Source organism: Phytophthora infestans, genomic scaffold (assembly GCF_000142945.1).
Source record: "Phytophthora infestans T30-4 supercont1.48 genomic scaffold, whole genome shotgun sequence".
NCBI lineage: Eukaryota > Oomycota > Peronosporomycetes > Peronosporales > Peronosporaceae > Phytophthora > Phytophthora infestans.
The window spans coordinates 716,798-729,866 of NW_003303711.1; positions in this window are offsets into that span (position 1 = coordinate 716,798).

The following is a 13,069-nucleotide window of genomic DNA, read 5'->3' on the forward strand; positions in this document are numbered from 1 at the left end:
ATTTTTTTGTACGCTACATATATTGTTGGAAAGCTCGCACTATATCTTAAGGTCGCACACTACACGCGCAAATACAAAGGAAGATGATACTTTTTCCTGGAGGCAGTGTGGGGCACAGTCACAAAAGTCATATTTTACTGCTTCGCATTATTAGCTAAAAGTAATACAATTGTGATTTATTTTCTAACGCTGAAATTTTTTATGTGTACTACTACTACTACTACTACAAATGACTGCAAGCAAAAATATGAGATGCCCTAATAATAGTACTAAGCAAAATAATATTGTAAGTTAAATTAGTACAGCACTACTACGAAGCCTAAAAATCATTCTATATTCAATAAGTACTAAAGTTTCGATTGAGGCCGAAATAAAAGTCACCGAAGCCTACAAATATTTTCTACAGCTCCTACGAAGATATACTACGTGTGTGCTCATCTACACCTTATACCAATGCTAACTAACGCGTACACAGGCAACGCCCTTTGCGTGGCCTTGCATACCGCAGCTGAAAATGAGAGCAAAATGAAATTTAAGCGGCGCTTTTAAGTACGATGTGTAGTCCACATATAGTGTGGTCAAAACACAATTCCGATTTTAGCCAATGGGGACCGCCTTCGCTGCGCTCGGCAGCTTTTTAGCGAATCGAGGCCGCCTTCGCTGCGCTCGGCAGCCAGTAGAACGCGCGTATTAGCGTGAGTTTTATTAACCCTAGCCCGTTACGGACGGAATGACGGACGCAGACCACACTGCACTAGATGTTTAAGACTAGCCGTTCGCCGCCGCAACGCGGCGTCGGGACGAGTGTTTGTGGGAGAAAGAAGGTGGCCACAAATTGAATGCTTCTTGGTGTCGCGTGTTTTGTGAGCGTCGTTCACCCCAGTATGTCGTGGCTTCGTTTACTAAACCACTTACCTTTCCGTAATCTCATGTGGACCCGTTTATATTGTCCTTCCGTTTCCCCGTACTACAGGTTGGATGTCTATGTTCTTCAGTGGTCGGCGCTCTTCCGTGATCTTCCTGGCTTCGTGGCTTCCTGCTCGTCCGTGGTCCATGCTGCTTAGTCCCTTTGCGCCCTCTCTTTTGGGTTCATGTTCTCCAGTACGGCCTGTTTCTACCTATTCCCGGTATTCACCGTTTACATGGGCTGCACCGGTTTCGTAATACATGGTCTTTCGTGGCCGTTGGACTCCCATCGCTGGTACTCTAGCCGAAGGGTGCTATTACGTGGTTTGGTGCCTTCGCGCAGTCGTGTTGTTCCACCGCCCGTGTATCGTGCTCTCCTGGCGAGGTTCCTTCGACTACGTTATTACGTTATCGTGCAACTCCGGTGTGGTAATGCTGTCTAAGGTATTGTGCTCGCGTAGTGCATCTGCGTTTTCCGTAAATTATCGTGCTCTACAATGGCTTCGTGCTCCGTGGTGTGCAATCGTGGTCACTCAAGCACCCCCGTGAAATTTGTGGCTGGGCCACCGTCCGTGCCATCGTGTTCTAATGTCGTACTCTCCTCCGCAGCTCGGTAAGCTCAGGTTCTACACTGGTATCGTGCTCGATGGCTCGGTGATTGCTCGTTTATGGCCTCCCGCGGCATCGTGTCTGGTTCGTCGACCGTGCTCCGTGCTCTACCGTGGTGTTATGGGAGAATTGCTGTCAGTGCACTCTTTCCGCTACGTGCTCTACCGTGGCTTCGAACGTGCGTGCTTTTCCGTAGCTGTCCTATTCAGCATGCTGTGGTGTCAATATATTTAGCTCCCTTCCGGTGACCCGTACGCTCTCGTCATATTCTTGTCCTTGTGTCCTTTTCATGGCTGCGTGCTCTTCCGTCTTTTAAGCTACTTATAAAACTTCGTGGTTTGCATCGGCTAAGTCTTCCATCATCGTTCATTGCCTTCCGTGCTTCGTGTTGCTCTTCTATCCTATCATGTACATAATGGGGCATGGTGTTACTTCGTGTTTCGTGCTCTTGCTTAGTCACGTACCTCCGCGCTAACTTAATCACAAACACTGTTCCCATTTTTTTTGTACGCTACATATATTGTTGGAAAGCTCGCACTATATCTTAAGGTCGCACACTACACGCGCAAATACAAAGGAAGATGATACTTTTTCCTGGAGGCAGTGTGGGGCACAGTCACAAAAGTCATATTTTAAAGCTCTCACATTATTATTAATAGTAGTGAAATTCTGATTTATTATCAAGCGCTGATATAATAGTTTTATGTACTACTTCTACGAATATCTGCAAGCAAAAATATAATATGAAATGTCTTTAGAATAGTACTACGCAAAACAGTTTTCTTAGTTTAACTATTAAAAAAGTACTACGAAGCCTAAAAATCATTCTATATTCAATAAGTACTAAAGTTTCGATTGAGGCCGAAATAAAAGTCACCAAAGCCTACAAATATTTTCTACAGCTCCTACGAAGATATACTACGTGTGTGCTCATCTACACCTTATACCAATGCTAACTAACGCGTACACAGGCAGCGCCCTTTGCGTGGCCTTGCATACCGCAGCTGAAAATGAGAGCAAAATGAAATTTAAGCGGCGCTTTTAAGTACGATGTGTAGTCCACATATAGTGTGGTCAAAACACAATTCCGATTTTAGCCAATGGGGGCCGCCTTCGCTGCGCTCGGCAGCTTTTTAGCGAATCGAGGCCGCCTTCGCTGCGCTCGGCAGCCAGTAGAACGCGCGTATTAGCGTGAGTTTTATTAACCCTAGCCCGTTACGGACGGAATGACGGACGCAGACCACACTGCACTAGATGTTTAAGACTAGCCGTTCGCCGCCGCTACGCGGCGGAGTGGCATGGTTTGTTGGAGATGAGGTGGCCACAAATTTAATGCTTCTTGGTGTCGCGTGTTTTGTGAGCGTCGTTCACCCCAGTATGTCGTGGCTTCGTTTACTAAACCACTTACCTTTCCGTAATCTCATGTGGACCCGTTAAATATTGTCCTTTCCGTTTCCCCGTACTACAGGTTGGATGTCATGTTCTTCAGTGGTCGGCGCTCTTCCGTGATCTTCCTGGCTTCGTGGCTTCCTGCTCGTCCGTGGTCCATGCTGCTTAGTCCCTTTGCGCCCTCTCTTTTGGGTTCATGTTCTCCAGTACGGCCTGTTTCTACCTATTCCCGGTATTCACCGTTTACATGGGCTGCACCGGTTTCGTAATACATGGTCTTTCGTGGCCGTTGGACTCCCATCGCTGGTACTCTAGCCGAAGGGTGCTATTACGTGGTTTGGTGCCTTCGCGCAGTCGTGTTGTTCCACCGCCCGTGTATCGTGCTCTCCTGGCGAGGTTCCTTCGACTACGTTATTACGTTATCGTGCAACTCCGGTGTGGTAATGCTGTCTAAGGTATTGTGCTCGCGTAGTGCATCTGCGTTTTCCGTAAATTATCGTGCTCCACAATGGCTTCGTGCTCCGTGGTGTGCAATCGTGGTCACTCAAGCACCCCCGTGAAATTTGTGGCTGGGCCACCGTCCGTGCCATCGTGTTCTAATGTCGTACTCTCCTCCGCAGCTCGGTAAGCTCAGGTTCTACACTGGTATCGTGCTCGATGGCTCGGTGATTGCTCGTTTATGGCCTCCCGCGGCATCGTGTCTGGTTCGTCGACCGTGCTCCGTGCTCTACCGTGGTGTTATGGGAGAATTGCTGTCAGTGCACTCTTTCCGCTACGTGCTCTACCGTGGCTTCGAACGTGCGTGCTTTTCCGTAGCTGTCCTATTCAGCATGCTGTGGTGTCAATATATTTAGCTCCCTTCCGTGGCCCGTACGCTCTCGTCATATTCTTGTCCTTCTGTCCTTTTCATGGCTGCGTGCTCTTCCGTCTTTCAAGCTACTTATAAAACTTCGTGGTTTGCATCGGCTAAGTCTTCCATCATCGTTCATTACCTTCCGTGCTTCGTGTTGCTCTTCTATCCTATCATGTACATAATGGGGCATGGTGTTACTTCGTGTTTCGTGCTCTTGCTTAGTCACGTACCTCCGCGCTAACTTAATCACAAACACTGTTCCCATTTTTTTTTGTACGCTACATATATTGTTGGAAAGCTCGCACTATATCTTAAGGTCGCACACTACACGCGCAAATACAAAGGAAGATGATACTTTTTCCTGGAGGCAGTGTGGGGCACAGTCACAAAAGTCATATTTTAAAGCTCTCACATTATTATTAATAGTAGTAAAATTCTGATTTATTATCAAGCGCTGATATAATAGTTTTATGTACTACTACTACTACTACTACAAATGACTGCAAGCAAAAATATGAGATGCCCTAATAATAGTACTAAGCAAAATAATATTGTAAGTTAAATTAGTACAGCACTACTACGAAGCCTAAAAATCATTCTATATTCAATAAGTACTAAAGTTTCGATTGAGGCCGAAATAAAAGTCACCAAAGCCTACAAATATTTTCTACAGCTCCTACGAAGATATACTACGTGTGTGCTCATCTACACCTTATACCAATGCTAACTAACGCGTACACAGGCAACGCCCTTTGCGTGGCCTTGCAGACCGCAGCTGAAAATGAGAGCTAAATAAAATATGAACGGTGCATGTAAGTACGATGTGCTGACCACATACAGTGTGTACAAAACACAATGCCGATTGACTATCCGTTCGCCGCCGCTACGCGGCGGAGTGGCATGGCTTGTTGGAGATGCGGTGGCCGCAAATTTAAGTGCTTCTTGGTGTCGCGTACTTTATTAGCGACGTTCACCCCAGTAGCGCTTGGCTTCGTGTACTTAACCATCTACCATTCCGTAGTCTCATGTGGACCCGTACGTTATCGTTGTTTGGTACGCTTCCGTTACCTCGTACTACAGGTTGGATGTCATGTTCTACAGTGGCCGGCGCTCTTCCGTGATCTTCTTGGCTTCGTGGTTCCCTGTTCACCCGTGGCCCATGCTGCTTAGTGATTGTCCTGGATTTGTGGACTCATTCTCTCACAGTGCTGAGTGGTTGTGCGCTAGCTCCTTTGGTCTCATGCGCTCCCGTAGTACGACCCTCTTTCGTGGCTGCTAGATATTCCGTGTTCTCAAGGGTTTACGTGGATTCCACAGGCTTCGTGTCCATAATCATTCATGGTCGATAGCGTTCCATTTCTGGTACCCTCGTCAATGGGTGAACCTCCGAAGTTTTCTGTCGTCTGTGTGTCGCGCACCCCTGTGGTGGCTCCATCTACCGCGTTATCGCGCTATCGTGCAATCGCAATGTGGTTATGATGTCTATGCTATCGTGATCGCATAGTATATATGTTTTGCAAATGTTATCGCGTTCTACGATGGTTCCGTGTTCCGCGGTGTGAAATCGTGGTCTCCAGAAGCGTTTCTTTGCGATTTTGTGGCTGGTCGGCCGTCCGGGTAAACGTGTTTTAATGAAGTATCGTCCTCAGTGGCCCGGCGATCTCAGGTTCTACAGTGCTATCGTGCTCAGTGGCTCGGTGATTTCCCGTGGCGGCTTGTTCTCCCATGTTTTAGTGGCTGTCCCATCGTCCATGCTACCGTGCTATCTCTTGGTGTCGCGGTTGGTCTGTCGTCCAAGCTTTCGCTATCTACAGTAGTATCGCGCTTCCCAGTGAGCTCCGGCTCTACCCTGGTATCGTGTTTCAATACTCGACAACCTCCCGGTAATGGTCTTCGCGGCTTCATGTTTGGTCGGTCGACTGTGTTCCGTGTTTAGCCGTGGTGCTACGGGAGAATTTCTGTCCGTGTACTCTTACCGTTACGTGTTCTACCGTGGCTTCGAGCGTGCGTGCTCTTTCGTAGCCCGTGCTTTTCAGCATGCTGGGGTGTCTTTATATCTAGTTCCCTTCCGTGGCCCGTACGCTCCCGTCATTTTCTTGTCCTTCTGTCCTTTTCATGGCTGTGTGCTCTTCCGTCTTCCACGCTACGCATACAACTTTGTGGTTTGCATCGGCTAAGTCTTCCATCATCGTCCATCCTTCCGTGCTTCGTGTTGCTCTTCTATCCCATCGTGTACACAGTGTGGCATGGTGTTACTTCGTTTTCGTGTTCTTGCCTAGTCACGTGCCTCCGCGCTAACTTAATCACAAACGCCGTTCCCATTTTGTTTGATATACGCAGCATATATTGTTGGACAGCTTACACAATCTCTTAAGGTCGCACACTACTACAAAAGAAGATGATACTTTTTCCCAGGTACAGTGCGGGATGCAGGGGTGTATGCTACAATAGTCATATTTTAAAGTTTTCACATTATTAGCTAGAGTAATACAATTGTGATTTATTATCTAACGCTGAAAAAAAATGATGTGTACTACTACTACTACAAATAATTGCAAGCAAAATATGAGAACTATTTAGAATAGTACTACGCAGAAATAAATATGTAAGTGTAATTATTAGAAAAGTACTACGAAGCCTAAACATCATTCTATTTCCAATAAGTACTAAGTCTCCAGTTTAAGTCGAAATATAGGTCAACAGGGCCTTCAATTTTTTTCAACAGCTCCTACAACGATATAGTACGTGTGTGCTCATCGGCGCCTTCTACTAATGCTAGCTAACGTGCACACAGGCAGCGCCCTTCGTGTGAGGTGGCGAACCGCAGCTGAAAATGGGGCAAAATGAAATTTGAACGGTGCAATTAAGTACGATGTGTTGACCACATACAGTGTGTACACCACATATTGCAATTTAAGCGAATCGAGGCCGCCTTCGCTGCGCACGGCAGCCAGTAGAACGCGCGTATAAGCGTGAGTTTTATTAAGCCTAGCCGCGGACGGACGGACGGACGGACGCAGACCACACTCCACTAGAGAGGTAAGACTAGCCGTTCGCCGCCGCTACGCGGCGGAGTGGCATGGTTTGTTGGAGATGCGGTGGCCACAACTTTAGTGCTTCTTGGTGTCGCGTGTTTTGAGAGCGTGGTTCACCCCGTAGATCTTGGCATCGTGTATTTAACTACTTGCCTTTCCGTAGTCTCATTCGGCCCCGTATTATATCGTGGTTTGGAACGTTTCCGTTACCCCGTACTACAGGTTGGGTGTTGTTTTCTTCAATGACCCATGCTCTTTCGTGCTCTTCCCGACTTCGTGGTTCCTGCTCACCCATGGCCCACGCTGTTCAGCGGTTATGTCCTCTCTCTCTCTTGTGGGTTCATGCGCTTTAGTACGGCCTTTTCGTAAATGCTAACTTTTCTCTGTTCTCAAACGTTTATGTGGGTTGCACTGGCTTCGTGGTATATACTATTTCGTGGTCGTTGGCCTTCCATCGCCGGTGCTCTAGCCGAAGTGTGCTATTCCGTGGTTTGGTGACTCCATGCAGTCGTGTTGTTCCGTCGCCCGTGTATCGTGCTCTCCAGGTGAGGTTCCATCGACCGCGGTATCACGCTATCGTGCAATCACGGTGTGGTAATGCTGTCTATGGTATTGTGCTCACGTAGTGTATCTGCATTGTCCGTGTTATCGTGTTCTACAATGGCAACGTGCTCCACAGTGTGCAGTCGGGTCACCCCAAGCGCCCACCTCCCCGTTTATTTCGTGGCTGGCCCGCCGTTCGTGCAATTTAGTTCTAATGTAGTACTGTCCTCCGTGGCTCGGTAAGCTCAGGTTCATCACTGGTATCGCTCTCCGCGGCTCGGTGATTTTTCGTCTATAGCTCTGCGGCTGCGTTCTCCCATGGCTTAATGGCACAGCCCATGCTATCGTGCTAGCTTGTGGTGTCGCGGCTGGTCTGTCGTCCGTGTGATTGTTAGCTACCGTAGTATCGTGCTCCCTGGCTCGGTGAGATCCGGTTCTACTCTGATATCGTGCTCTAATGCTCGATGATTTCCCGTTTTTGGTCTCCCACGGGCTTCATGCCTGGTCCGTCGACCGTGCTCCCGTGCTCTTCCCGTGGTGCTATGGGAGAGTTGCTGTCAGTGCACTCTTACCGCTACGTGCTTCAAACGTGCGTACTCTTCCGTAGCCACCCTTTTTAGCATGCTGGGGTGTCTTTATATGTAGTTCCCTTCCGTGGCCCGTACGCTCCCGTCATTTTCTTGTCCTTCTGTCCTTTTCATGGCTGTGTGCTCTTCCGTCTTCCACGCTACGCATACAACTTTGTGGTTTGCATCGGCTAAGTCTTCCATCATCGTCCATCCTTCCGTGTCTCGTGTTGCTCGTCTATCCCATCGTCTACATAGTGTGGGTCGGGGTTACTTCGTTTTCGTGTTCTTGCCTAGTCACGTGCCTCCGCGCTAACTTAATCACAAACGCCGTTCCCATTTTGTTTGATGTACGCAGCATATATTGTTGGACAGCTTACACAATCTCTTAAGGTCGGACACTACGCGCGCAAATACAAAGAAAGATGACACTTTTTCCCGGAGGCAGTGTGGAATGCTGAGGTGTAAGCCACAATAGTCATATTTTACGTTTTTCACATTATTAATAGTAATACAATTGTTATTTATTATACAACGCTGATATAATAATTGTGTGTACTATTACTGTACTACAAATAGCTGCAAGGAAAAATTGGAATTGTCTTGATAATAGTACTACTCAAAACAGTATTGTAAGTTTAATTTTTAGAAAAGTACTATGAAGCCTAAAATATCGCTATATATCCAATAGCTACTGAAGTTTCGATTGAGGCCTAAATATAAGTCACCAGGACCTACAAAAATTTTAAACAGCTCCTACGACGATATTGTATGTGTGTGCACGTCGGCGCCTCCTATTAATGCTAATTAACACGTGCACTGGCAGTGCCCTTTACGTGGCCTTGCGAGCCGCAGCTGAAAATGAGAGCAAAATGAAATTTGAATGCTGCATTTAAGTACGATGTGTTGACCACATACAGTGTGTACACCACATAATGCGATTTTAGCCAATCGACGCCGCCTTCGCTGCGCTCGGCAGCCAGTAGAACGCGCGTATAAGCGTGAGTTTTATTAAGCCTAGCCGCGGACGGACGGACGGACGGACGCAGACCACACTCCACTAGAGGGGTAAGACTAGCCGTTCGCCGCCGCTACGCGGCGGAGTGGCATGGTTTGTTGGAGATGCGGTGGCCACAACTTTAGTGCTTCTTGGTGTCGCGTGTTTTGAGAGCGTGGTTCACCCCGTAGATCTTGGCATCGTGTATTTAACCACTTGCCTTTCCGTAGTCTCATTCGGCCCCGTATAATATCGTGGTTTGGAACGTTTCCGTTACCCCGTACTACACGTTGGGTGTTGTTTTCTTCAATGGCCCATGCTCTTTCGTGCTCTTTCCGGCTTCGTGGTTCCTGCTCACCCATGGCCCACGCTGTTCAGCGGTTATGTCCTCTCTCTCTTGTGGGTTCATGCGCTTTAGTACGGCCTTTTCGTAAATGCTAACTTTTCTCTGTTCTCAAACGTTTATGTGGGTTGCACTGGCTTCGTGGTAGATACTATTTCGTGGTCGTTGGCCTTCCATCGCCGGTGCTCTAGCCGAAGTGTGCTATTCCGTGGTTTGGTGACTCCATGCAGTCGTGTTGTTCCGTCGCCCGTGTATCGAGCTCTCCAGGTGAGGTTCCATCGACCGCGGTATCACGCTATCGTGCAATCACGGTGTGGTAATGCTGTCTATGGTATTGTGCTCACGTAGTGTATCTGCATTGTCCGTGTTATCGTGTTCTACAATGGCAACGTGCTCCACAGTGTGCAGTCGGGTCACCCCAAGCGCCCACCTCCCCGCGATTTTGTGGCTGGTCGGCCGTCCAGGTAAACGTGTTTTAATGAAGTATCGTCGTCAGTGCCGCGGCGATCTCAGGTTCTACAGCGCTATTGTGCTCAGTGGCTCGGTGATTTCCCGTGGCGGCTTGATCTCCCATGTTTTAGTGGCTGTCCTATCGTCCATGCTACCGTGCTATCTCTTGGTGTCGCGGTTGGTCTGTCGTCCAAGCTTTCGCTATCTACAGTAGTATCGCGCTTCCCAGTGAGCTCCGGCCCTACCTAGGTATCGTGTTTCAAACCTCGACAACCTCCCGGTAATGGTCTTCGCGGCTTCATGTTTGGTCGGTCGACTGTGTTCCGTGTTTAGCCGTGGTGCTACGGGAGAATTTCTGTCCGTGTACTCTTACCGTTACGTGTTCTACCGTGGCTTCGAGCGTGCGTGCTCTTTCGTAGCCCGTGCTTTTCAGCATGCTGGGGTGTCTTTATATGTAGTTCCCTTCCGTGGCCCGTACGCTCCCGTCATTTTCTTGTCCATGTTTGGTCGGTCGACTGTGTTCCGTGTTTAGCCGTGGTGCTACGGGAGAATTTCTGTCCGTGTACTCTTACCGTTACGTGTTCTACCGTGGCTTCGAGCGTGCGTGCTCTTTCGTAGCCCGTGCTTTTCAGCATGCTGGGGTGTCTTTATATCTAGTTCCCTTCCGTGGCCCGTACGCTCCCGTCATTTTCTTGTCCTTCTGTCCTTTTCATGGCTGTGTGCTCTTCCGTCTTCCACGCTACTTATAAAACTTCGTGGTTTGCATCGGCTAAGTCTTCCATCATCGTTCATTGCCTTCCGTGCTTCGTGTTGCTCTTCTATCCCATCGTGTACACAGTGTGGCATGGTGTTACTTCGTATTTCGTGCTCTTGCTTAGTCACGTACCTCCGCGCTAACTTAATCACAAACGTTGTTCCCATTTTTGATGTCGCTACATATATTGTTGGAAAGCTCACATAATATCTTTAGGTCACACACTACGCGCGCAAATACAAAGGAAGGTGATATTTCTCCCGGAGGCAGTGCAGGGGTGTAAGCCACCATAGTCATATTTGAAAGTTTTCACATTATTAATAATATTAATACAATTGGTTTTTTTTATTAAACGCTGATATAATTATTATGTGTACTACTACTACAAACGACTGCAAGCAAAAATATAAAATGCCTTGATAATAGTACTAAGAAAAAAATATTGCAAGTTAAATTAGTACAGCAGTACTACGAAGCCTTAAACGTCATTCTATATCCAATAAGTACTAAAGTTTCGATTGAGGCCGAAATATGTGTCACCAGAGCCTACAAATATTTTCTACAGCTCCTACGAAGATATACTACGTGTGTGCTCATCTACACCTTATACCAATGCTAACTAACGCGCACACAGGCAGCGACCTTCGCGTGAGGTGGCGGTCCATGGGGCTAAATATAATTTAAACGGAGCATTTAAGTACGATGTGTAGACCACATACAATGCGTACACCACATAATGCTATTTTGGCCAATCGACGCCGCCTTCGCTGCGCTCGGCAGCCAGTAGAACGCCCGCATTTGCGTTACATTTTAAAACCCTAGCCGCGGACGGAAGGACGCAGAACACACTCCACTAGAGGGGTAAGATTAAGAAAATAAGCCAAAGTGGGATTTGAACCCACGAGCTAATAATAGTTTAGCAAACTACTGTACCATTGAGGCGGAGCGACAATTGATCCTTCTGCTCCTGTGCTACCAAGTTGCTAATGGTTGTGTCTCCAGCATTTGCTTGACGTAGGTGTAGTGTCGTTTTGCTGAGCCGCCTAGATAAGGATGAAAACGAGTTCTTAAGCAGTTAGAAAGCTACATTAATAAACACTATCTTTAGAGCAAAATTACGGAAACGCTGACTAGTAATTTAAGCTCACGCAAAAAGTAAACACCGATATATGCACCATGATGAACGATCTCGTGATTCTGACGGTATGGTCCCGGAAAACGTCGGCAACTAACTAAATTTTGACCCACTGCTGTATTCATTTAATTGTTGTCACTAGTTGCTAGTACTATCCATTCGTATCACTGAAAAGAACACGATTACGTAATCGACGCTAGCCCACCACACCACCACCACGCCCCGTTTCGATCACGATGATCACCTTTGGGGCACCACGCTCGGCATTTGGCCTATGCACCCACTTTACATTCCCAGTTTTACAGTCAATCTTCATGCAATCAACGTCAGGAGCAGTCCATGCTCGAACATTTGCTAGCTGTGGGCAGAAAAGCATCCCGATCTTCCAGTCCCACTTCTGATTAAGACCTGCAACGATTCCCTTTAGTACACCCATGTCGACATTGTCCCCGCGATACTTGCATTCGCAATGAAACATCGCGCGTTCGTTGCTGTTTCCCAGATCATCCAGACAAATATCACACCTTTCTGAATTCGGAGCGCGAATTAAATGACCGAGCTCACACCCACGGACTATTATGGGCTACGGCCATTCAGCATTCGGCGGAGCTACAAAAAGCATGGTCCTCGTGATCAAATCCCTAATTCTCTGCTCATAGCTTGCAAGCAATTCCGTTGCACGACATACCGCCCCACTAAGATCCTTCAAAATCACCTTCTCCCAAATTTTGTCACGAAATTCGTCAACCAGCACTCAAGAAAACCATCGAAAGAAATTCCCTGCACACCATGCCTTCGTGATGAGCAAAACAGCGCATGAGCGACCATGTTCTCGTACGTTTTGTACTCGTTGGATACGGCACTTTTGTTTTCATGAACCGGAAATGCACCAGTGTCAGAAAAAATGAATTTCGTAGTGTGCCACGCCCCCCCCTGGTATATTGATAGTAGCCCGAATGCGTCTTTCCGCCCAGAATCGCGAGATACAGCAACACATCTTTGTCCATGAGCGGAAAACAGCATTGTGGTGTCCAGGGTATCAATGGCCCGGTTGTCCGCGGTTCCATATTCAACCCACCGTTCGATATGATCACATCTGTAACCTTTTCATGTACCAAATTCGCGAAGTGCAGATGCATGCGCTCGGCCCCAACGAGTAGTCTTCGCTTTTTCAATGGCGGTTCCTCATCAGTTTCTTCAGCATTCGTGTAAGATATCGCCATGAGTTGCGCATACCTTCCATGCTTCTCATCCATGAACGCCTTTCCGACCTCACCGATTTGTGAGCCTCTACTGACGCCGGCAAATGCTTCATCTAGTAAATTCCAGAGCTCGACACGTGAAAGTGCCAGGCTTGTATCAAGGTCAGATAATGTCGTTCTGCCTTTTAAAATCTGGTCCGTCGTACTGTAATCACCATCGCGTGTTTGTTTCGCAGCACGCTTTAAAACTTTTACGACTTCACCCACGAAAGACCTCGTGAATCTCC